The sequence below is a fragment of the Vulpes lagopus genome, chromosome 8 (genome assembly GCF_018345385.1).
Source record: "Vulpes lagopus strain Blue_001 chromosome 8, ASM1834538v1, whole genome shotgun sequence".
NCBI lineage: Eukaryota > Metazoa > Chordata > Mammalia > Carnivora > Canidae > Vulpes > Vulpes lagopus.
Window position 1 is genome coordinate 133,092,171 of NC_054831.1, and position 24,560 is coordinate 133,116,730.

The following is a 24,560-nucleotide window of genomic DNA, read 5'->3' on the forward strand; positions in this document are numbered from 1 at the left end:
CGTGAACACATTTGGCACCAAACTTAATCAAATAGTTGTAAACAAAAAACCATAAGCTAGTGTTTTCAAAACTCACAAGCCAGCAAAAAACTTCAAAGTGCTTTTCTCCAATGCAGGGCCCTGTGTGACGGGACTGTTTTCTCGGATGACGATGGCACTCTGAATTCAAGTAACCCTCTGAAACCAGTGTGGCTGTTGGTAATAGCAGTCCTACCTATTTCTCTTGTGACTCAGGGACACGGAGTATCTATCTCTGAGTGACAGGTCTGAATTCACTTTCCTGTATTCATGTTCCCTGGGAGCCTATGAGCACCTGGAAGGGAAGGACTCTACTCCCTTTTTCTTTTAAGCTGGGCTTTACTTGTCACTAGGCTCATCGTTACCCTCGGTTCAGGGCCCACTGTCATCATTGGCTTTTTCTTTATCTTAAATGGTACAATAAACATCTGTGAAACCACGCTTCCCAACACAGAAATGCCGTCATTGGCCATAACCTGAATCTCCTTGTGTGGTCTTCTGTTCCCTCCCCATCTCCCTCCGTTCCTCCTCCACCTAAGACAGCCCCTATTCTAAATCTTGTACTTATCGTTCCTTTGCTTTTCTTCATTTAGCCTTTTTTTTTTTTTAAGATTATTTATTTGAGAGAGAGAGAGAGAGAGCACGAGCAGGGGCGAGGAGCAGAGGGAGAGGGAGAAGCAGGCTCCCCACTAAGCAGGGAGCCTGACATGGGGATCGATTCAAGGACCCTGGGATCATGACCTGAGCCCAAGGCAGATGCTGAACTGACTGAGCCACCCAGGCACCTCTTCATGTAGTCTTATTATATTTCAACATATGCTCTGGTATAGTCTTGTTATCTTCTTTGGTTTTAGTTGTTTTAGGCTTTTGAAAAAGGATGTCACTACCTTTTTATGTTTGGGGACTTACTTCTTCTTTTTAAGTCATCCAGCTAAGATTCAGCCATTCCTTTGTGTGCATCTATAATCTATTGTATCTACTTTTTATTATCATCCCATTGTATGGATACACTACCATTCATCTGTTTTCCTATTGATGGTACACAAGTTATTTCCAGGTTTTGCTATTATAAACAAGGCTGCTATGAACATTCCTGTACATGTTTCCTGGTGAACACAGGCAAGAGTTGCTTTGGATATATATATATATATGTATGTTTTGGAGGCATTTGCTAGATCACCAGGCATGAATGTTACCTAACAAGACAATTTAAGTTGTTTTCAAACTGGCTGAATCAATTTACACTCCTCCAGCAATGCACGTAAGAGAGCCTCGTGATTTCTTTCTTTTCCAAGCTTGTATCATCTAGGACAGCATTGTCCAATAACACACAGCCACCGGTCACGTATGGCTACAAGCAACTGGAATGTTGCTAGTGTGACCACGGAACTAAATTTTTACTTATTTATTTATTTGGAACTGAACTTTAAAAAATTAATTTAAATTAAATTTAAACTGCATGTTCAAAAATACTGATCTCAATTTTCAAATTTTTGCTGCTTGAGTGGGTATAAAATGGCATCCTGTTTTTTTTGTTTTTGCTTTTAAAGATTTTATTTATTTGAGAGAGAGAGAGAGAGAGAGAGAGAGGCAGCATGAGTGGGGTTGGGCAGAGGGAGAGGCAGATGCTCTGCTCAGCAGGGAGCTCGATGCTAACTGACTGAGCCACCCAGGTGCCCCTCCTGTTTCTCCTCATCCCCACCTTTCATTTTCAATCTAGAGGATGATGGTGTCCAATACAAGAAATGGAGTAGCTGTGGTGCCTTGTGTGCGGATGCTAGAGTCGAAGGGTCAACTTCTAAGGTACGCTGGCCCAGTACCGTTGGACCATCCTCTGGCCTCCCCCGCTTGCCTTGCCCCGTCTCCTGATCACCTGTGCTGTCTGCATGTGCTGCTGCTTGGGTAGGGTCTTCACACTCCAGCCCTGAGGATAAAGGATCCTCCACAACGCAAGGGGTGGCAAAACCCTGCCCATTCCCCTCTCATTAGCTGACAGCGTCTCTGACACTTGGCATGAAAGATGGTTTAGAACAGGAGTCCGTTTAGTGCCTATGCAGCGACTCTGCCTCCACAAGCCTTTGTTTAGCCAAAGGTCTGTGGTGTATTTAATTGCTGCCAGCTGGGGGCTTGTCGGCCATCTTAAGCTCTCAGCTGCTGCGGTTTATAAATTTCACAGTGTATAGAAAGAAGCAGGCCTTCCAGTCAACCAGCTAATCCAAAATGTCAGCACCAAATGAACTTGAGCTTTGAACTCCATGAAAATGTCAGAGAGTCGGCTGCACAGCACGGACGACTCTTCCCCCAGGGAAGGGGCTGCTGATACAGTGGCTGATACACAGCAGATATCCCCCCAGCGAGCACGATCAATACACAATCTGGCCACTGCTATCTGACATACATACACTGGAGGCCCCAAAACCAAAGATGAGGATAATGCAAACAATCCATGTCATTTTCTTTAGGCAACAGTAAATCCAAACAAGGTGACACAAGGAGATCTAACCAATTCCACTTGGGTTGATCTTGCCTTTCAGCCTGGGGGTCAACAGTTGGCCAGCCATTATTTGTTCTTCGCTTCTATGATGAGTAACTATGTCATAGCTCTATTAGTTGAAGACAGATGCTGTACACACAGAGCCATACCCCTATACAGCATAAGTTAAGCTATTAGTCGGTTGCAAAATTCATCATGGCCAATGTCTATCAACCAAGGGAGGTTCAAAAACAATCAGTAAATGAGGAGAAAGTGTATGTGTCAAACACATGACTTCCTAGTACAATAGAATGTTTATTCGACTGATGACTGCCATCTTCCTCCGGGGCTGTGCGAACTGACCCCAACGGAGTGATGGATTGTGCCTGCATTTACTTTATGTGTGTGTCCAAGACTTTTGTTTTAATTAAATATCTCACAGATATATACTGTGCTCAACTGAGCACAAACAGTTAAGCTCAGAACAGAAGGTCAACCCAGACTATCTCCTCAAATATTGTTAATGGATGACAGCTACAAGATACCAGGATGCTCGACCGAATGGTTCAACCAAACATTTGTCAGTTCTCTAAAAGGTCTCAATGGTCTGTCTAAACAATACTCTGCACTGGAGTGTACAAACTGGTTAAAACTGCCTCCAATACCCAGTATGGGGTCTGGGGGTTGAAGAAGCCTGCCACGTCATCAGTTCCATCTCATCTCTGACCTCTAGCCTTCTAGTCCCTACTGTCCCCACATCCAAAAACTAAGTGGGAAAGGCTTTTTCCTCCACAGATTTTACTCCTTTCAGTGGACACTGTAATCAGAGGAGATTCCACGAGAGGATGAAAGCCTCTAAAGTTTGGCTCAGTTTACAGGAGAAATTTCCACCCCCCCCCCGCCCGAGTTCCATGACAAACAGAAATCCACTTTCTAGTACCCACTCAGAGACAGCATTTAATCCATTGGTTTAATAATAACTGCTGAGCTCTGGCTGCACTAAACCTTGAACCCAGAAAATTGCACCAAATATTTGCTACGACAATTTGGAATTTGAACACATGAAAAAATAGGTTGGGCAGAATGAAACTGAGGATCCAAACTAAGGCGGCCAGAAAAAACGAGCCTGCTCAGAGCCTTGCGAATGGCTTGTGTCTGCCTCTGCCCCCATCTCCCCACCCCATGTAATGACTTTTCCTAAGCTATCACACGCATAGGCCAGCGCCAGGCCTTTTGGAAGACAGGGATGAATCAAGTTTCTAGGGACTTTGCTGGAGTCTAACGCAGAAGGTAAACATAAGCAGGTGATTCTCATGCGGCAGGCGGGGGGGGGGGGGGGGGCTGTAGGGCACCAGGAGACAGCCCAGGCTCTGTGGCCAGGCTGCCTGGCTGGAACCCCAGTTCCACTACTTACAAACTGTGACCTATGGTGAGTTGTGTAACTTCTTGGGGCCTTGGCTTCCTCCTCTGTAAAACGGGGATGATAATAATGAGGCCGTTGTGAGGAGTAAAGAGTGCATCTAAGTGCTCAAAAAAGTGCCTGGTATGTGACAATCAATGAAATGCTGCCTGTGATGATGGTGGTGGCGAGGATGAATCTGTGGAGAGTGCTGATGGTGTACAAGGTGGGCCTTTACCTAGCTTAGGTCGCCGAAGATGGGCTAGGAACAGGCTAGGGTCCAACAGCCAATCTTTCTGATTAGGTTTTCTTAGTGGGGAAACTGCTTCAGACAGAAATAGTTCCCTTTCCTTCTGCTTTTTTGTTAACATTCTACTTCCTTCTCTCTAGAGTTCGGAAGTCGTATGTGGAACAACACACAAAATCTGTATTGTATTGTCGCAATGGAAAAATGTGGGTAAGATGCTGATTCATGAAATCGTTAGAAATTATATTACTATCGCCGTGAAGTTTTTAGTAATTTGACGTCCTGCCGTGGGGACAACATTTCCTGGGCTGGGCTTTCTCTCATCAGTGGGATTCACACCTGACTTGTTTATAGGGGTCAAGGCTTCCTATAACCTAACACATGTTTTGGGGACCCCATGACATTGCAACTGTGACAGCTGGTAGGACTCATGCCAACAGATATGCCTACTGGGATTTAACCTCTAAGAACAACATTGCTCAAAGGTTCTTTTCCTAGGCAACTAACGCCTCGGGTAAGCCTACCTGTTCAAGAGGGCGGGGAGTGCGGGGAGGTGGGGGGCCGGCGGGTGGGGGGAGGGCAAAGCCAGCTGGCTTCATTAAGAATTCCAATCAAGTGGATAATGTTATAGTGAGATAGATGACAGCCCAGCAGCCTCAGATTTCCTAAGATGCCTTTTTTGCATGCATTCAAAAAAAAAAAAAGCTTATAAAGTGGTTTTTGCAACTTTCAACATCATCACAAAAACAAGGTATTTGACCAACACCAGCTTCATTTGTGTTCTAAGCAGAGCATTCTGAACCAGTGTAGTGCTTACAAGAATCCCTCAAACCATGGACAAATTCCTTACTGACCTGTCACCTCAAATGTCAATCCCAAGATATTTTACCTGGGACAAAACACACAATTCCTGATAAACTTGATTTTATGGCTATTAAGTGCAAATGTTAATGATCACAAACTGATTAAGCCAAATATACCAGATCTTTTCTGATGGATTTCTGGCAATTGATTACTAATTTCTTTATTTTAATCTTTATATTATGTACTTTCTCCCAAAAGTTGATCTCTTTTAAGAGAGAGATGAAATTTAGGAGACTGGTGATCTAGAGAAGAACATGAGGCTTTGGAAAAAGACAAACACAGTCTAAAGATGGGCTAGAATCCGAGTCCTTTCACTTCTTAGCTGAGTGATCTTGAAGAAGTTATTAGATTGCTGGCAGCTTCAGTTTATCAATAAATGGGAAATACTTACTTGGTTGATAATGTTGAGATATTTAATATGTGAATAGTACACAGCACCAGTGCCTGGCACACAGAAGGTAATTATATAAGTTGTCTCTCCCTTACCCTTATTCAGAACCCTCAGGTGTTCAGTCAATGGAAAATACCAAAATGCACAACTTTCAAAGTTCAGATTTAAATTTTAAGCCTGAAAAACACCACGGAGACATGATTTACTGAATAGGTACAAAGGGCTCACAAGGAATACATCAAATGTTTGGGTGCACGGGTGTGTGCTGAAGGAATAGGGCCTGAGCGTTCACCCATCCACCCCATGTGCTTAAAGAACCGACCTTCAAGAGCTAGAGCTAATCCACCTCACAGCTCGCTGAATCACACCCAGTGGCAAATTCTTACCATTGGAATGGATAGTTGTAGAACATTGCCATTAATAAAATTCATCATAACAGAGGTTTTTAAAGAATAGTTTTAGCAGCAAAACGCTTTCTCTAAAGACGTCTGCAAGATACCCTGACTACACCCAATCCCTAAAACGGGCCTGTTTGTGATTTGTTTGCTTTTCTCAAGGCCACCTGTTCACCCGGGCTGGGAGTTCCATAGGTCCTTCCCTTCAACTATCAGACTATGGCTGCGAGGGGCGGGCCGGGGGATGGGGGGTTGGAAAAGGAGAACGAGGGAATGGGAGAAGATGCCTCAAGATGAACTAACACTGGTCACGAGAATCAAAGTTTCCGCACAGCTTCCACACTCCCCGGGACAAACAGGCTCTGCTTCAGGCCCTGCGCTTGGCCTGGCCTGGTGAAGGGTCACTCTGAGGCCCTGGGAGGATGACACCCCGCCCTGCCAGCCACCAACCTCTTCCAGGGAGGGGGGCTCTCGTGCCGAAGCCGGCCGCGGCCTGGAGAGTGAGCTAAGTGTCGAGCAGAAGCTACGTGGAGCCAGAGGTTTTGGTTGCTTCCAACGCCGTTGCGGCCCAGCCCCTAGTACAGTTCCTGGCACAGGCGTACAGGTTAAATGGACAGAGCCACGGCCACAGGCTGGGTCAGCCCTGGAGGCAGGAGAGCTGGAGCTGCTGCTGCTGGAGCGGAGGGAGCGGAGGAGGGGCAGTCCGAGGCCGGGAAAGGCAGGGGCTTGGGGACGACCCAGGAAGCCCTGGGGCACAGGCACGCTGGAGAGTTAGGGCCTAGAGAGTTAGGGCCGCGGTGGCGCTCTCCCAGGGAGCAACTGGCTAGCTGCCTGGGGGCCCTGGGAGACCGCGCCCTGTGCACTTCTCCAGCAGTGGGGCCTGGCATTCTGGAAACTGCTCGGAGGCCCAGTCTCATCTGGTCTCGACACGCGGCGCTTCCGCAGCTCAGAACCTTCTGACCAAGATGACCGATTCTCTGCACCAGCTCAAATTCCAAGGAGAACTCTCTTCAAAGGATTTTAATGCATGGCTTTCATGAGCTCAGTCACCTACTTCTCCTCATCTTCCTGCTGACCAGCTGGTGCTTTTTTATTGTTTGTCATCAAGTTTAATGTAACCTATGGCTGAGCTGTCTCAGCAGCCAAGGTCACCCCTAGTCAAATCTGCCCCTCCACAAACAGGAGAGGGCACCTTCTCTTTGAACGTGTGTCAAACTGGCTCTGGCCATCATTCCGATGTCCTCAAGAATATCTTGGATTTTTCAGGCAAAAGAAGGATTTTTCTTTATTCTGCCACAGTGGCTGGGTATAAAGCCAGAGCAGGAATAAGGCAAGGAGAACATCCACGTGTCTGAGTGGGGAGTGGGTACAATGGTGTCCTTTCTCTTCAGACAGGAAGGAAGCAGAACACAAGCTGGCAGCTCGGCGATACCTGCCGGTGCCTCTACTAAAGGTACACGTCTGCCTGGTGCCATGACGTTCAACCTGGTGACAAAAGACTGTTCTTTATTTGGCGATAAGAAGGTCACGCTGCCTTATAATTAAGTGCTGCCAGTGTGAACATGAATGGGACTGCTTGCCATAGTCCATCAACCCTTGGCAAACTGGTTTGTTTGGTCTGGACAGCAAACAACATTCCACACTACTGGATTTTTTTCTCCCAGATCCCCTGCGGCCCCATCACCCCCCAAACCTTTTTTAAAAATTACAATCTGTTCTGCTGTCTCAAGTTACATTCTGTAAATAATAAGCAACACTGATGAAATGCAAAAAGCTGAAAATTTGTAAAGCAGAAAGATCTGCAGTGTGTCCCACATCTGTGTCACATTAAACATTGCACTCAACAGATTTGTGGATTCCTGTCTAATCAGCACACAAGGGTGACGTGGGCCAGAAGGCTCTTTTGCCACATGCCACAGCAGGGCTGAGGGCCACCAGAGGTAGGCAAGGAGGGGCAGGAGCTGGAACCAGGAGGTGGATGTGCCAAGCTCACAATGCAGATGACACATGGCTGCCGGCGGCCTTGGTTTTGGCACATATGGGTTAGAGCCTGCTGCGGTTAGGTCATGGGAGAACAAGCACCCGGACCCTCCTCCACAGTCCTCAATGCTGCTGAAGCTGGGCCCAGGGCGGTTAAACTAAATAACATGTTTTAATGACAAAATGTCTCATTTGAAGGAGTTGGCTCCATATACATTAAAATGACTATAATATAAAAATAGAACAGAAGGAAACCAATTAATGTCCATTTGGTAAAATGCTTAAAGGCTACTGGAGATGATAGCTGTCATGCTCGGCAAAACCCAACCCCATCTTTATTTCTTCCAAGGCACCTCTCTCCCTCTCCTCCCCCGCCCCCACCCCACGCGTGCACGTGCACACAGAAGCACAGGCGCTCACGCTAACATTTAAGAAAAACTGGCACAGCATGAGAGAGAAACTGCATGTTTTAAACTTGTGGCATCGTGTTGAGTCCCTGAATGATTATAAGGCTCCGTGTCGGAAAAAGCCAGATTCAACAGCCAGTCTTTTACAGAGAGGAGCACAAAGAGCTTCTAAGGGTACTCCATGGAGAAACTTCCACTGCCACCTCGACCACAATCTTCCCATCAGCCTTTGGTGAGAGACACCAGAACAAAGACGGCTGGGCCACCACGGTCCACACCGTGTCCCCGCAGCTGCGTTTACTGTGCTGACGATACATGGGGCAGGCTGATTTCACAACATTCTGATAGGAAGTTTTTAAATCAGTGTTCCATTTCATGGAGGAGGAAATCGAGAGATTATGAAGATTGCTCAAGGCCATTCAGTTGATAAGTGGCAAAGCCAAACCTGATCTTGGGTCTTTCTGATGCTCTTGGACTCAGTAAACTTATTACCAGCCTGAGTGCTGATGAAAATCTCTTTAGTAAATACTCTGACCCATCACTGTACCGAGCATTCTGGACATCCCAGAGGGATGCCAAAGAAGGCAGAGCGTGGCCGCAGGAAGCTTATAGTCCAGTGGGGAAGGCAAGGCTGACGTCCTTGACATGGGTGGAGGAGAAACCTAGAAAATGCCTCACTGATGAGACTGCTAAGAGGTCTGGCCCCACACAGACAGAGGGCATTAGGGGCTTCCTGGGAAGGCCTGGTGTCCAGCTGGGTCCCGCCTCCAGGTGGAGCAAGATTTGTAAGAAGACAACAAGATGTAGCATCAGTGCTAATCCACCAGGTTTTACAACAGGAACGAGTGGCCACCGAATACTGAGGAATCGGAGGAAACGAACAAGGTAAGAGCCGGCCAGCAGACCACTCCACGTCCGATCCTAAGATGTTTGATTGAAGCCTCATTGTCAACGCTGAAGCACCTGCCTGGAGAACTGTGGGCGGTGACAGCTCTCCTCCCCTACAGTGGAGGTACAGGCGTTAACTCACAGGGATTCACACAATGACTAACCTAAATGTCATTAATACTCGGGAGAAAGATACGTACTAATATGGAGGAGAAACGAGTTAAATGACAACCACTGGAAGGGTCGGGCCAAGAGAGGAGGAGAGGGGACAAACTCTGATCTCGAGGGCTGGGGACTGGGTTGGGGAGACGAACGTGCAAAAGGGATTCACCAAGCAGGAAATCCAAATGGCCAACGGAAGTAGGAAAAGATGCGTCCACACCCGTCATTATCAAAGAAACGCGTGCAGTAACGTGGAAGCATTCGTTCTCTCAGATCAGGTCGGCGGGGGCCTGTAAGAGTCACAGTGCCTTGCTCTTTAGTACAGGATTCACTTCATAAAACTCTTGGCTGGAGCTCGAATGAGTGAACAGCCGGGGCCGGCAGAGGGTCAGAGAAACGGGTCCCCTCAAGCACTGTGAGTGGGAGCACGAGCGTTTCAACTTCCTAGAAGGCAACGTGTCATGTGTTTCAAAACAGGTAAGTGTATTATTGTATATATGCAATCTAATATACTTTTTAAAAGATTTTAAGCGACACAGAGAGAGAGGCAGAGACACAGGCAGAGGGAGAAGCAGGCTCCCTGCGGGGAGCCCGACGTGGGACTCGATCCCAGGACCTGGGGTCATGCCCTGAGCCCAAGGCAGGTGCCAAACTGCTGGGCCACCAGGGATCCCCTATGCAATCTAATATTATATAAATGTTAGAAATCATGACTTACTTCTGGAATGGAAAGACATCCCAGCGTCACTGTGAACAAGGTATGTGCTCCTGTTCATGTAAAATCATATACGTGTGCGCACACGTACACACACATATCTATGTGCACACAGAGATACCCGCCCGAGGTGCAGCTGTTAGCCTTTTGGTGATTATCAATTGCCAGTGCGACTGAGTTTTTTCTTCTTTTTTTGTTTTTTCTTTTCTTCTTTAAAATGGGAATAACAGTATCTATTTCAGTGGTTTGCTACGACGAGGTACCTTGCAGGTTTTTGGAACAGTGTCCACACACTGTAAGGGCTCATATAACGGCTGAATTTTCGCAACAGCTCACATTTGTACATATTTTCAAACTCAAACGACAGGACTATTCTTTAGAAGATGATTCAGGGCGCAGAGTCTCAAACACCAAGACGTCTAAAGCACGAATGAGTACAAATTTCCGTCACATACTGTCCATAAGCATGGGCTGGATACTGACTACAAAGAGTCAGAATGGCCAGGCTTCGTCCGGAATGGGTTTCTTCTGGAATAAGGGGCAGTCTGAGGGGAGATTTCTCAAGAGGAAGGGGGCAATGAATTGACCACTACTATCCTCAGCCACTGCATCCTCCAAGGCCGGGAGGCACAGCCCACCCTGTACTGGATAGTGGTGAGGGCCACTGGGGTTGTTTTGGGATCCTGATGGTCCTCTGCAGGAGGCTACCTTCCCAGCCCATCTGACTTCCTTTTCCAGCCCTATCTTGCTTTCTGACCTTGAACAGCAGAGCCAAGGCTTCTCTCGCTTGCAGCAGGCGGCCAGCTCAGAGCAACGTGCCCTGACGGATGAGTGGGAGGTGGCGGACCTGGCTGAAGCCCAGGTGCTCACAGCATTCTCCCTACACAGCCCTGCGAGGCAAGTCAGGGGCTGCAAAAGGAGCACTCTCAGAATGGGCAGAAGCAAGAGCACTCTGCCTCCCAGCTTGCCCGAAATTCCCTTCCTGCGAACACGGGGAGAGAGAGAACATCTGGAACTGGTTTTGAGGCTCTCCAGCTGCAGAGTCACTAGAGTGAAGTTCGGGTTTCACTGGAAATTGCATTTCAGGGGCTTATAGACTGTCCTTTCTGATTCTCATCAGGGTGAAGTACAACCTAGAAGACAAGCCAGTTCACAGACCAAATCAGTTTTGCTTTGAAATGTTCTCCTTTCCCCATCCCCCTTTGAAAGCAGAATTAATGGTCCAGGTGGTGAGAATTCAAAAAATGAAAGAAAAGGGCACTGGGTCATCTCAGGTGCATTTCTATGCCTTCGCAAAAAGCAGACGCACCCCCTGGGTCAGAGTTGACACCAAACCTTCAGAGCACCTTGTCCTCCCGGGAAACAAGAACCAACAAGACTGAGCCCATTTGAATTGTCGAACTGGGGCTTGCCTGTACAGGACTAGAAAAAAAATGTGGATTCAGCATGTGTTAGAGCTTGTTGGGAGCCCAGGAGGCAGCAGGGAAAGATGCTAGATCCTTTCAGACAGAGGGGACAGTGGAATGAAGTCCTCTCGGATCTGGGCCAGCCCCCCTCCACCATGTGCTTTCTGCAAGTGGCCTCCCCAGGCACTGGGACACAGGCTTGCAAGAAGCACAGGCCCATCAGCAGTCGGCACCAGCCTCTCTGCCTGAGTCTCACTGCACCTCTGTGAAAAGCAGGTGCATCTGGTCGTCTCCCCAGAGCAGAAGTGACAGCATGTCTCCCTACTCTGCCAACGGCGAATACACAACCTCTATTCTAGCCTCTCCTGCCAGCTGACGGTTGGTTTTTCCCTCGGGACCTCGAGGTGGAGGCAGGTAGGGGGAGCAGGCATGTGGCTTTCCAAAGACCAAGCTCCTTGGGGTGGAGAGAAGCAGGCAGGCCTGGGACAACCCTGATGCAGACAAAGGAGGGTGAGTCACACATAAGACAAGAGGCGACTCTTCAGCTGCTTTTCATCGTTCCCCTTCCAGAGGGTCACTCAGATGCAAAAGGCTCACATTGGACTTCCTTCTGCACGGTACATGAAGCACTGAAACTTCCTAAAACGTTGTATTAAAATCTCTGCAAATAAAAATTTCTATAAATCCTAGTCAGTGGATCATCTGGCTACCTCATGGCATCTCCAATCATTGTTAAACTGAACAAAAACAATTTGAAAAAGCAGAATTTCTCCCTACAATTTAACTGCTTGCTATCCTCTCAGCAATTCTCTCTGCATATTTCAAAAGGCCAGGTACAGCACAGCGCCCTGATGCCAAATGCATTCAAATAGGTGACAAAGAGAACCTCCAAACAGGTGCCCTTAAGAGACATTTAGTACCAAGGTCTGCTAAACTTTGGATTTAGCAATCGTTTTGTGGAGTCTACACCCTAAGTTCCACCCAGGATTTTGAGGCACCTTGACCATTGGAAGCATAACTGAAGGGAATCCAATGACCTCCGTGCGGGCCAGCCGTTCAGGTGCTCCTACCCCTAAAAGCATTTTTTTCATGCCCCATAGCACCAAAGTAAGCAGAAGCTATCCTTGGCCACGAAAAGGAAGTTACAGCACGCTGAGCACATACTACTTGGAAGGTCTCCTTCCAAGGCCTCCTGTACCGTGCAGCAGCTGCAGTTCCCAGGTGACCAGCTGGTGAGGACGGCTTCTGCTGGATGGCAGAGCGAAGGCGGGGTGGAACCAGGATGTATCACTGCTGGTTTGTGAAACGGACAAATTCTGCATTGGAAGGCTGCAGGCTTATCACTGGCGGGGGTGGGGGGTACGGGAGGGAGGAGCTGGGACACTCCTAGGCACAAAGGTCAGTGAGGAGGTTCTCCAAGCATGGATGCCGGCAGACGAGGGTCTCCCCTGGTCCTCTTGCACTGTCTCTAGGTTAAGCTGGTAGGGGGGAGTGAATGTGATAAGCATCCTTCACGTGATGAGATCCAAAGTTTACAGAAACTACCTCCGCGGCCCCCAAAACACACACATATCCCATTCCCCCAACAACCGCACTGGCATCCTTTCCCATATCTTCTGGGTCAGAGGCCTGTTCCCACACTCCATATCCATATCCAAGAGTTGAAAGGAAGTGGGTCATGAGACCCGGTAAGAAGCCTCACATTCATTCATTCATTTATTCATTTATTTATTTTAAAAGATTTTATTTATTTATTGGGAGGGAGGGAGAAGCAGGCAGGGAGCCCGAAGTGGGGCTCGATCCCAGGCCCCCAGGATCATGACCTGAGCTTAAGGCAGATGCCTAACCCACTGAGCCACCCCGGCTCCCCAAGAAGCCTCAGCTTTAAGTCAGGAAGTCTTTTGATGGGGAAGACCAAGAGATGATCCCGAAGCAGCACAGAAGTTAGGAATGTGTGCTCTGCACTCACACTGCCAGGCTTCAAAATCTGGTTCCCTCTCCCTATCTTTAGGATCTTAAACCAGTCACATAACCTTTCTGTGCTTCGTGTTTCTCACCCGTCAATAGGGCATATAAAGTGCCCACGTCACTGGGCTGCTGTGAAAATAAAACAGTACTGACAGTAATATAAAGAAATAAAATGCGGGCAGCCCGGGTGGCTCAGCGGTTTAGCACCGCCTTCAGTCCAGGGCGTGATCCTGGAGACCTGGGATCGAGTCCTGCGTCGGGCTCCCTGCATGGAGCCTGCGTCTCCCTCTGTCTGTGTCTCTGCCTCTCTCTCTCTCTCTCTCTGTGTGTGTCTCTCATAAATAAATAAATAAGTCTTTAAAAAAACAAATAAATAATACAGCTACAAATAAAATGGTTAAAATAGTGTGTGCAGGCCTAAGCGTTGGGCGTCCGGAGCTCCATCGCCGGGACACAGGTCTGCACCTGACGCCTGGCCCCTCGCACACCAGCTCTCTGGAAAGGGCAGAAACGTAGGTCTTGCTGGACGGTGCGGACAGAAGACACGTCGGCCCCCAGTGTGGCCGAGGGATGGACAGCACCAGGCACCCCTCGGCCCGCTGCTTTCCTCGGTCTCTGAGCACAGGCGGGGCTTCCGGCCTCGCTGCGCACAGCCCAGGCCGCGGTGTCCCCACCCGCTCCGTGGGGCACGCGGCTCGGCCCTGGCGGCGTCGGCTGCGGGGGGGAAGGCAGAGAGCGGAGACGGCTGGCTTTCCTGCTGGCTTTCCTGCGCCGTCAGCCCCGCTTCCCTCGGCAACATTATACCGCAAACACGGGGCTCCTCTGAATAAAGCGCCGGGTGTCCCGTTTCGGGGGGGGGGGGGGGGGGGGGGGGAGACGCTGCTCCGAGGGAAGCGCTCTCCGCACAGCGCCTCTGGCCCGCCTCGTCCCCAGGCGCCGTGTGCACGGAGGACACGGAGGACACGCGCAGCCCGCCGTGGCCCGGCCGGACGAGCTCCGAAGGGCAGCGGCCCCTCGCGCGGCGTGAGAGGGTTAACCGGGACGGCCGGCCCAGCTCCTTATAAACGTTTGCCCTGTGGACATGTACTCGTTGGCGGCCGTACAAGACTCGAGCTGTGTTACACGCCTTAACGATATGGTTCAACTGTCGGTCAGGCCTGGGCCTGGCGCTGGGCCAGACCGCAATCAATGGGACACAGAACCTCCCCCTTTCAGATCATCACGAAGGCTCATATTATCTCCTTTTCGTCGTGCTGGTTAAATTTATGGAGCAGAACCCTGAAGCCGCATTCCTTGGCCTGGGCCGGCCCACGCGGCCTCCTTCCCTTTGTTCGGTACTGTAAGCGAGCCGTGCTTTGCAGGACTGCGGGGTTGTTAGTTCAGGCGCTGACTGTTTGCTCATGACTGAAATGAAAGAGTTCAGTGGAAGGGCAAAAGGACAGCCCAAGTGTAAAACCCCATCCCAGCAGGCCCTGGGCCCTACATATAGGCCCGGAGCTGTCCTGAACGTACGACTGCACTTTGTTCTCACGAAAGCAAAATCTCCGGTCTGATCTCTGCTAAACCATCTCGGAGACGGCAACCGGGTCTTCCTGGGGCGCACCTCCAGGTGAACGTGTGAACTCGGGGGTACCGTGGGGGCAAGCCTGCCCTCAGAGCATGAAAAGGAGCCACGGTCCACCGCCACACACTCCAGTCTTCCCAGGCCCGCAGGGGACGAGAACGCAAACACTGACTGGTAGCTGGTCTGAGCTTTAATACTGATCCAGGAAAAAGTAAACTCATTTTCCAGCCCTTGGCTACATGGCTGGGACGCTCCGAAGGGAGGCAGCAGGGGATCCGGTGTCCTGCCCTCAAACCGGAGAAGGTCCCGGGTCTGCCCACGAGCTCTCTCCTGGATCTGGAGTATCTCCGATTAGTATACAAAGGGTCGAACAATCAGGCTGACGGGCAGGCCTTCGCTTCACTCTTGGAGCTGAATCCCAGAGGACGCCATCTGAATGCAGGCCCTCCAAGGGGTGAGCGCCAACCCACGGTCCATCATGTGAACCAGCATGGTGTGTGGGTCCACCTCTAAGTGAGGCTACTGGGAGTCTAGAGGGATTGCCAGAACCCTTCCAACCAAAGTCTAAGCATTAAAGAGCAAGGGGTGAGAGGAGCAGAGGGGAAACACAAAACCCTAAGCCAAAAGTAAACCAAAGATGTGCTGAGAGGACCAGGTAGGAGAGCCTCTGAGGGGGGTCACTGCTGGCTTTAGAAGCACTTTCCTGCCAGTGGGGCCTTTTTTGGGGCCAGTGTTATGCCGTGCTAGCCTAGGCCCAAGCTTGTGACACGGTACTAGACTGGGACTAGCCCACTAGCAACAACACGCGCGTCTTGGATGGAGTCTGGCGAGGCCGGCGGTCTGCTCCAAATGTGGGCCGCGTTCAATCCGGAGGTGAAAGTCGTGCCTCCTGATGGGAACTAACCATGTGTTTATTTCTCTCTCTCTCTCTTTCTTTCTTTCTTTCTTCTTTCTCTTTCTTTCTTTCTTCTTTCTTTCTTTCTTTCTTTCTTTCTCTTTCTTTCTTTCTTTCTTTTTCTTTCATTTCTTTTTCCTTACCATGTGTTTATTTCTGAATGAACTGTACACACATTTTTGTGTTTTCCTCAAAGATTTCCTTGTCCCCTGTGCTGATGAGATGAGCCAATGACTCTGTCACTTGAAAGCCCAAAGCACCTTTTTCTGGGTAGATAGGAGGTGCCATGGAATGAATGGATCACAGAAAACTGTCTCTAGCTACTGAGAATCCCTGTTTCTATGGCACTTCTTCCACTGTATACTATTTGTTCTGGGTTTATTAAAAAGAAAAAAAAGTTACAGAGAACTACTGAAGTCAGGAAAGAGAAAAGGGCAAGAAAAAGTTAGGTAGGCTAATTTAGGAAATTCTCAAAAGTATGTAATCTATTCAATCTGCCTCTAGTTACTCACATGTGCGTTCGGGGTTCAGTGAAGTCGTTAGTCATAAGAACGCCTCACCTCTCCCAGGGCAGTGTACAAAGCACCCGCGCACGCCCACATCATCGCACAGGTTACATCGTACTCAGAAACGAAGCCTGTCTCCGCTGGGTGTCCGGGGTCCACAGAAGGTCTTCTGAAGCCTCATGTGGCCCGTCGGGAGCCCCAATGCACCAAGATTCCCTGACATATTAACATTTGGAAAAGCTCACCACTGAGAATGAGACTCTCTTATGGGCCAAGACAGACTTTGAGAGCTTCTACACAGTGACGTGGATGCCCCCACTTCCCAGGGCACTTTATCTCGGGGTCACTTGGATGACTATATTTGGGGACATACAATCGTAAGTAGCCAAAGAGGCCTGACTCCAAAAAAGGCAAGTTGCTCCCAAGAAGGGTGCAGCAGCAGCCGCCACCACCCAAGGCCAGAGCCGTCGTCGGGAGTCTCGCTGCTGCACATACTTGTCTCCTGGGTGCTCCGGGTCACCTCCTCCACGCTCCGGGGCACTGCCACTTACTCCAGCATCGTGCGTAGGGCTGAGAAGGGCTACTCTGATACCAGTTTGGGAACCGAAAGGGAGTATGTTTTGGAATTTGCTTTTTCATACCACGCACATCCATTCTTGATGTAAAATGCCCTCCATCGAGGTTTTGTTCTTTCTTTTAAAACACTGATTTCTTGGGTATCAGCTCAAAGAAACTGCGTCACGGTCAAGTGAGCCCCGCTGTGGTGACTGAGCACGCGGGAAGCGTGCGTGCGTGTGTGAGTGCTGGCCTGGATGTTACGCTGTACGGAGGCTGCCCTCACACGCTGCGCCCGTGTGATCTCGCTGCTGCGTCTGGGGCCACTTCAGTTTTCCCAGACGTGGAATCAGAGGGAGGGTGGAGGCAGTGACAGGGCAGGCATGGCCACAGATTCAACCCCTTGGGGGATTAGATGTAACGGACTTCGATGGTGCTAAGCCCAGCTGGGGTTCAGGCCGGGGCCAAGAGCTGCTCGGGAATATTTTAGGTACAACACTGCCTCAGATTAACCTGCTGCCTTTTTATTTTTAGAAAATATGATCAAGCTTTCATACGTCCTGCCTGGGCTCCTCGTTGGTCCCTGTGCCCAGCTTCCTCCGTGATGGCGAAGCAGCCCACCCAGTGCCATTCCTCAGGGAGTTATTCACCTCAGCTAGGCAGACGTGACCCGGTCAGGACGCCCCTTGCAACCTCTCGCTCCCTCAGAAGTGGGGAGACTCACTCAGGGAGGGGACAATAGGCTGCTGGCCCAAGACCACAAGGCAGAGGGACGTCAGGGCTGCAATCAGGGCTCTGGTCCCACGATTTATGACCGTGCCCTCTTGCCAAGAGGCCATGCTGCCTCCAACACCCAAAGGGAACATCCAGATAAGTTATTTTGATCGCAGAGACTCAAGTCAAGGAGGAACTGATCCTACGCTGACACAATGAAAGAATGTCAACTGCTGTCACTTTGGCACAATAAATCCAATGATGTTCCACGCCACTCTGTCAGCATCAGCGCTGCATTTTGGGAATAAGAATAAAATCCTGCGAATCCTATCCCCAGATTTAACACAACCACCGCAAAAAAGCCTGTGGTATGTTAGGATTCAGTAAAAGGTTTTGAAAAAAAACTGTTGCCACAGCACTTTGGACGTCTCACACGGTCCCGCGTGAATCGCCGAGCCGGAGCCACTCCCCTGCGGGCCACCTCCCTCGCCCCGCGACGCCCCGAATCCCCCAGGAGCAGAAGGCAACAGGAGCTACATTTCCGGGAAAGGACAACGGGGAAGGTGCGCTCCGAAAGGAATCCGGCGATGAGCACTTACAACGTAGGGAAGCGCATTTCCAAAGGCTCGGGGCTTCGCAGTAAGCCCACGTTCTCTGCCGCTCGCCTCTGGCAGAAGCTGGGGGGGAACAGCGATGCTTCGAGGGCCCAGAGAGCCCAGAGAGCCCAGAGAGCCCAGAGAGCCCTGGCATCTACAGAAACCAGAGCCAGTTCTTCCTTTTAAGCTCTAGCCCCGCCCCCGAGAGCACTTTGTCGCTGGTTTAAGGACCGGGACCGGCCTGCACCAGCCTGCATGAGGACGCTGCCGGGACAGGCCCGAGGGCGCCGGCGGCCCCACCGGAGGCCGGACGCTCCCGTCCACAGCCCTCGGCGGCACTCGCAGTCCTGTCGTGCGTCTGGACAACAGAACTGCTTCGGGGAGCGCTCTCCACACCTCGTACTGCTCCAAAGCTGTTGACCACAGCGCTGGACGCGCCCAGCTGTCCCAGGCCCCATCCCTCCCGGCGGCGGCCCCGCAGGCAGCCCGACACACCTGGCCCCGGGACAGATTTCCACGTCCCAGCTGCTGGCTGACCTCTGCTCGGCCCGCGGGCGGATCGCTTACAGCCGCTAACAATAGCGCGCGATCACCTGCTCTTCACACGTGGGTTCAGAGCGAGTCCGTGGCCTCACACACCTTCGTCAAGGGCTGCTCGTGCCCAAGGCCGCGGGCCCGCGCGGGTTCGCGCCCCACCTGGCCGGGTGCTCGGGGACGGGCGGGATGGGCCTGGCGCAGCGCTTGGCCCCAGCGGGCGGGGCCGAGAAGACTCTCCCCTCAGGGCCCGCGCGGCCCACGGGCCCCTGACCCGGCTTCGCCACGTGGGGACCAAGCCGTGGGGACCAAGCCGTGTTGCGGAAACCCCTCCCGGCTGCCTGCCAACGCTTGGTTTCTTTTTACACCGGCTACCACAGCGCTACTTCCCATTTCTTCTCCAGAACTGGGGAAGATCTGTGATTTTATGTTCTTTCCACGTCTCTTTCTGAAACGAGCGCTTCTCTTTGAAGAAAGACCTCTTGCCCTTGGAGTGTCAAGATAAGAAAACTTTCAGCAACTTCCCTTGGAAACTACAAAACCCCCATCAGCACCCAGGATCTAAGTACACTCGCTCACCAGCTGCCGGCCCCTCTGAATAGCTTTTATGGTTCCAGGAGGGGTGGTGACAGGGCCTTGTCACTACCGTGGGGTGTGCTATTTCTTTCATGTTCCTGGGATCTGACAAGAGCCTTCTACAACCTGTTTCTTTACAACACACAGAATGAGAGATTAAAGGCCAAGACCAGACTGAAAGCTGGGGCTGGGAGTAGCCACGACTTCTCACCAGAGGCATTCTAAACCTTCCCGGGAAGGAAGGGCCGCTGGCCGCCCAAGCAGACGCTGCTCAGAAGCAGCCGTGCTGATTAAATGAGGTGATACATGTAAAGTCCCTACAGCAACGCCTGGATCACAGCACAGGTCAGAAAGTGGCAGCAAGAACGTTGTTATTCAATTTCTCACTACCACCAAGCTTAAAGAATGCTCTAGCAGAAATAATGGAGATGGATTTTGCTAAAACCACATTAATTCACAGCTACTGGTTGGATATGAAGGGGAAAGGACATCAAGAAAGGATGAATGAATGAGTGAAAAGTCCAAGTTATAGGGCTCCTGATTAAATATGACAGATTTAGTCCAGAGACCTCTCTAACGTGAAAGCAAAGGGATACAGATGGCACAAATCCAAAAGGATAAAGAGAAGGTGTCAACAATATTCTAGAAGCTGAAAAGCAGATGGACACATGGTGCTGAAAAGTAAGCCTGGGAGTGGGAGCCACAGAGCAGGAAGCCAAGGAGTAGGGCAAAACCCACCAAATTTCAGAAACTCGGGCACCAGGCAGCTCAGGCGGCCTGGGCAGAAAGGGAGGAACAGGGAGGCGAGTGTGTCGGGTGGTGAAAACAGGAAGATGGGCTAAAAGCCTAAAGAGCAGCTAGACCTGCAGCCCGTTCCTCCTCAACACAGGACTGGAGGCCACAGGCCCCCTGTTCTCCCAGCCCGGGAGGGCCCCAGGCCCCGCACTGGGCTCTGGGCTGCCCACCAGCGCTTCTGCTTTAAAGAGGAGCAGAACGGTCAAGAAACACCCACCTGAGGACTGTCTCTGTTCATGAAAGAAAAAGGCCAAAACAAACCAATGGAAGAAAGAAACTCTAGAGAGCAGTTGGGTCAGTCCGGACAGGAGCAGGGGCACCCAGAGGGAGGAACGTGCAAGAAAAATCCGAACACCGATAAACTGCTTCATCATGCATTTTCAAGCACACAGAGAAGACTTTGTGGATAACTTAGTAATAGGCAGATAGAAAAAAAAAACATTTTCTTAAGGACTTACTACACTTGGAGCAAGAAAAGCTGAGAGTGAGTAAGAGTTTGAGGATGAAATGAGAATATGCATGTGGCAAACTAAGCAAACAACAATAATCAAAGCAGTTACTAACTCCAGGGAGAAAAAAGAAACCAGAAAGGAAACATAGTCACAGTAACCTAGGTAGCTTCCCTGGGAATGCTGTTGATATAGTCAGAATAACGTAAAAACCGAATACTGATTAACCCAAAAAGAACAATATACCTAGACTAACAAGAAGGGGAGGGACTAGGAAGTCCAATGATAGCAAGAAATAGCACTTTTTTTTTTTTTTTAAAAGAAACACAAAAGCAAATACTTCCAAATCAAAAGTGTTGAAAGTGGTTGTCTCTGGGGGAGCAGAAATCAGAGGTAGGGAAAAGTGGGGCAGGAGATTGGTGGTTTTTATTTTCAGACATGTAGAAGTCTTTTGATTTTTAAAAGTGTGGACATATATCTACTTTGACAAAATACAATTTAATTTTAAAAGACCCACAGGGAGCCTGCTTCTCCCTCTGCCTGTGTCTCTGCCTGTGTCTCTCATGAATAAATAAAATCTTTAGAAAAAAATTTGTTATAGTGAGATAATCATGGTCAAAGTCATAGCTTTTTAAAATCGTTGTTTTTATTAATACAGAAATTAAATAATATTTAGCAATAGAAGGTAGAAAGAACAGAGATCATTGAAGAATTTTGAAAGAGTAGTGACAGACCTGTTCATAAGGTTGGAAAAACCTCCAAGCCTCCCCGAAATTGAGCCCAACACAAACTCAAGTTGCGGTTTCCAAGAACAAACAGTAAATCAAGTCACTAATAAAGAGATACTTCAAGGAAGTGATAGGAAACTTGTTTTAATAAGCATGAGACCAAATTAAGAATATTAACGTACAAACAACTTGGTGATTCTCAAGAATCTGGAAGATTCTTCAAAGCAGTTTGTCCTCGAGTATTTAAATATTCTCAGCACTGAATACCGAGGATATGCCCGGAACACAGGAGGAGGCAACACTTCACCCATTAGTGCATCTCTGCTGTCAATCTGCCTAGACTTGAACCAGTGTGTTTACCAAGCAACCGATCAGAGCACCTCACATTTAGAATCAGCTAAACTGAACTAACGGGGCACCTCAACAAGTCAAGCAAAAAACAGAGTAAGTCTCAGAGGCTCTCATCTTTTCATGAGGGATATGAACACCCACATGGTGATCCGGCCTTTCGTGCCTCCGGAGGTGGGCAGGTGCCAGTCATTACCATCCTGCCTGTGCTGCTGCGGTGGATCCGGGAAGTCTAAAGAACGGATGAACTTTGCCCTCTGTCCATCCTGGCGCACGCAGGGAGGTTCCGTCGGATCCAATCGGTCCGAAGGCCCCAGGGTTAGCCAGGATTCCCGTGGCCCACCCTCCTCACAAAGACAAGCCAAGTTGGGCTCTGAGTCTCCTCTGAAGTTTCCTGCAGTCCCCGGGATTTCATGATGCCGCCTGGGTCACCCCTGGCATCGCCTATGTTTGAAGTATGTTTAGGGACAATCTAGCAGGAGCTGCCTCTGGTGTTAACACAGACCTGCCGCGTAAAACCCGCTTTCCCCCGAGAGTTCAAAGGAGCGCATCCACATCCCGCGGGCTTGTCCTGCTCCACCAGCCTCGCCGCGGCGGAGCTCAGGTTCTGCCACGTAAACGCCGACCCAGTGCGCACTCCTCCAGGTCCCGACCCAGCTCGGGGCCGAGCCCGTGGGAGCAAGTGGCCTTGGACAGGATGGACCTTAGGCTTCGGGGTAAGGTGCTCCTCACTCCCTACGCTGCTACGGTGAGGGACCGAACTGGGCAAATGATCGTGAGAGGTCTCCTGGTACGTAATACAATCTCTCCAGTTGTTACCTCAAGAAACCCAGTAAAAGTCAGGAGCAAACCAGGAGGGCGGACGAGGGCCGGCAGGACACCAAGGTGAAGCGTCCTCTCATGGGGCTCCCGCTGCTGAATCCACATTAGCCCACCACTGGCGACAGGTGCTACTGGCCAGCGGGGCGACAGGCGACGGAGCATCGGAGCATGCCGTCGGGGAAGGAGCCCGGTACGGCGCCTGCTGGCTGGCGCATACGTGTGGGCAGAAGGAGGTGCGAAGGGTGGCACTGGTTTACATTTCTGCAAATCTCCTTAAGTCTTGCTTAATAGAAAACAGCTGCATTCTCTTATCTGCTTCTAGAGTCAATCGCTGTGTGCAATATCACACATTGTGTGGCTTCCAGAAAACTCCACTGTACGTTCATTAGAGAATATTATTATAACAATGGTTATTTAAATGTATAAAAAACAAGTTTGACCTCATGGATCCTGGGAAAGGCTGAGGTTCCCTAGGGGTCCTCACGCCATATTTTGAGAGCCTGTGTTCTAAAAGGACCCACGTGGACAAATTTTGTGCTTGCTGAGACATCAGTTTCCTCTACGTATCTGAGTAAATCCGCTAAGGACAGAGACGAGGAACGCTATTAACCCGATTTGCATTGAATTGTATAAACCCAATATAAGAAAACTTTCCCTCTCTTTTCTTTCTCTCCTTCCTTCCTTTCCTTTTTCAGAGTATATCGTGATTAAAATGTTTTACAGATGCAATCTTATTTCTCCCTACTTGACAAGTTAGTGAGAAACTTAGCAAGAATCTGTCTTTGAGAGGCGATCTGGCAAAACAGGCTAAATGAAGGTACGAGGGTAGGGAGACTCTGGGCTCACTACCACCCCCACGCCTACCTTTTCCTCCCCCCAGGATTATAAGCTCTCCCTTGTGATGCAACACTACAGTCTATCCCCGGCCAGCCTGCTGGTCCCCTATGCACCTCACAATTACCTCACACCTGAAGCTTTTTGGGGGCAGGGGACTGGAACTCAAACCTGGCTCCTCTCTTTAAGGGGGAATTCCTATTTCATCCTGGGCAACAAGGGATGACTCTATAAGGGAAAATCATTAGAGACGTAGTCATCAAAACCCCCAAATAAGTGACCATAACACCTTTGCAGAGGAGTCCCAGAAACAGTAGACGGCTTTTCAGTTCTTCTCTACTGCAAAAAATCCAAGTTCTTCTCAGGAAGGACTACACCATTCTGTTTCTCTTGAGGTTCAAAGCAAAAATCTTAAATGCAGTCCCTCGGAGTTTTACTAACCAAATCACTGAGCAAGGAAAGGGCCCAACATGTACAATGGCTGGACTGATCACTTAATTTTCAAATGGAGGAGACAAAGATCTGAAAGCACTACACACTTTCCATCCTATTTTCTTTGAGCAAAGACCTGTTGGTTGAGATACAGGGATTGTACTTAAAAGATGTACATGCATAGATTCAATTTATTTTTACTTTTGGAAACAGGATTGTGCTGTTTTCCAAAGCCAGTCATCTCTGCATGCCAAAAATGGCAAAAAAACAGACACTTTCCTTTCTAGAAACGATTATAATGTACCATGACCAAAAAAGTGTTTTTTTTTTTTTCTTAACAGATAATCTTGCATAAAAATGAGTCATGGGATTTCAAAAGTGGAAAGACTCTTTTCAAATACGTGTGTGCAGGTTTCCATTTTTTTTCAGCAACAGATCTGAGCTTTCCATAAGTTATGTTATAACAAGAGTGGCATCGTCTGGAGACTCTGAGTGAAAGCAAAGTACGGTATTTACAGTTCAGCAAGAGGGAAGAAGTCTGTCTTAGAAAAAATAAGATCTCCCTGCTTGGGTTCCTATGAGAGGAATTTTAACTTATAAGGCATGAAAGAGGTTTCTAAAAAATATCTTACCCTGGAACTTCCTCAGCTTAAACTCAGACGCAGGCGAGATATCCTATGTTGTGACGTGGCTCTGAATGTGGTTTCTTCTGTGGGGGTTGCTCAGAGTGAGAAAATGATCCATCCACCTTGGGGCATTCTCTGGAAAGGCCTGGTTTGGCAGGATCAGGAAGTGAGACCATATGGCTTTCACCTCCTACATACCCAAGGGTGAGCAGGAGACAGGTTGGGTGGCTGCCCCATATCCAATGTACCACTTCTGGACAGCAGAGGGGAGGT

General features: G+C 49.5%; 1 protein-coding gene and 1 long non-coding RNA gene across 10 annotated transcripts in view; one reads left to right on the forward strand and one right to left on the reverse strand.

The window, feature by feature from the left end:
* VPS13D (vacuolar protein sorting 13 homolog D) overlaps positions 1-24,560 on the reverse strand; it is a 237,818-nt gene that overhangs the window by 17,358 nt on the left and 195,900 nt on the right. The window lies entirely within an intron of this gene.
* LOC121497001 lies at positions 1,524-24,286 on the forward strand. 4 transcript variants are annotated; one of them, XR_005989380.1, is made up of 3 exons: positions 1,524-3,781; positions 4,281-4,347; positions 17,368-24,286. It is a non-coding gene; the product is annotated as an uncharacterized LOC121497001 (long non-coding RNA). The 4 variants fall into 4 exon arrangements; XR_005989381.1 differs by lacking the exon at positions 17,368-24,286 and adding an exon at positions 7,179-8,682; XR_005989382.1 differs by lacking the exon at positions 17,368-24,286 and adding an exon at positions 4,492-6,879.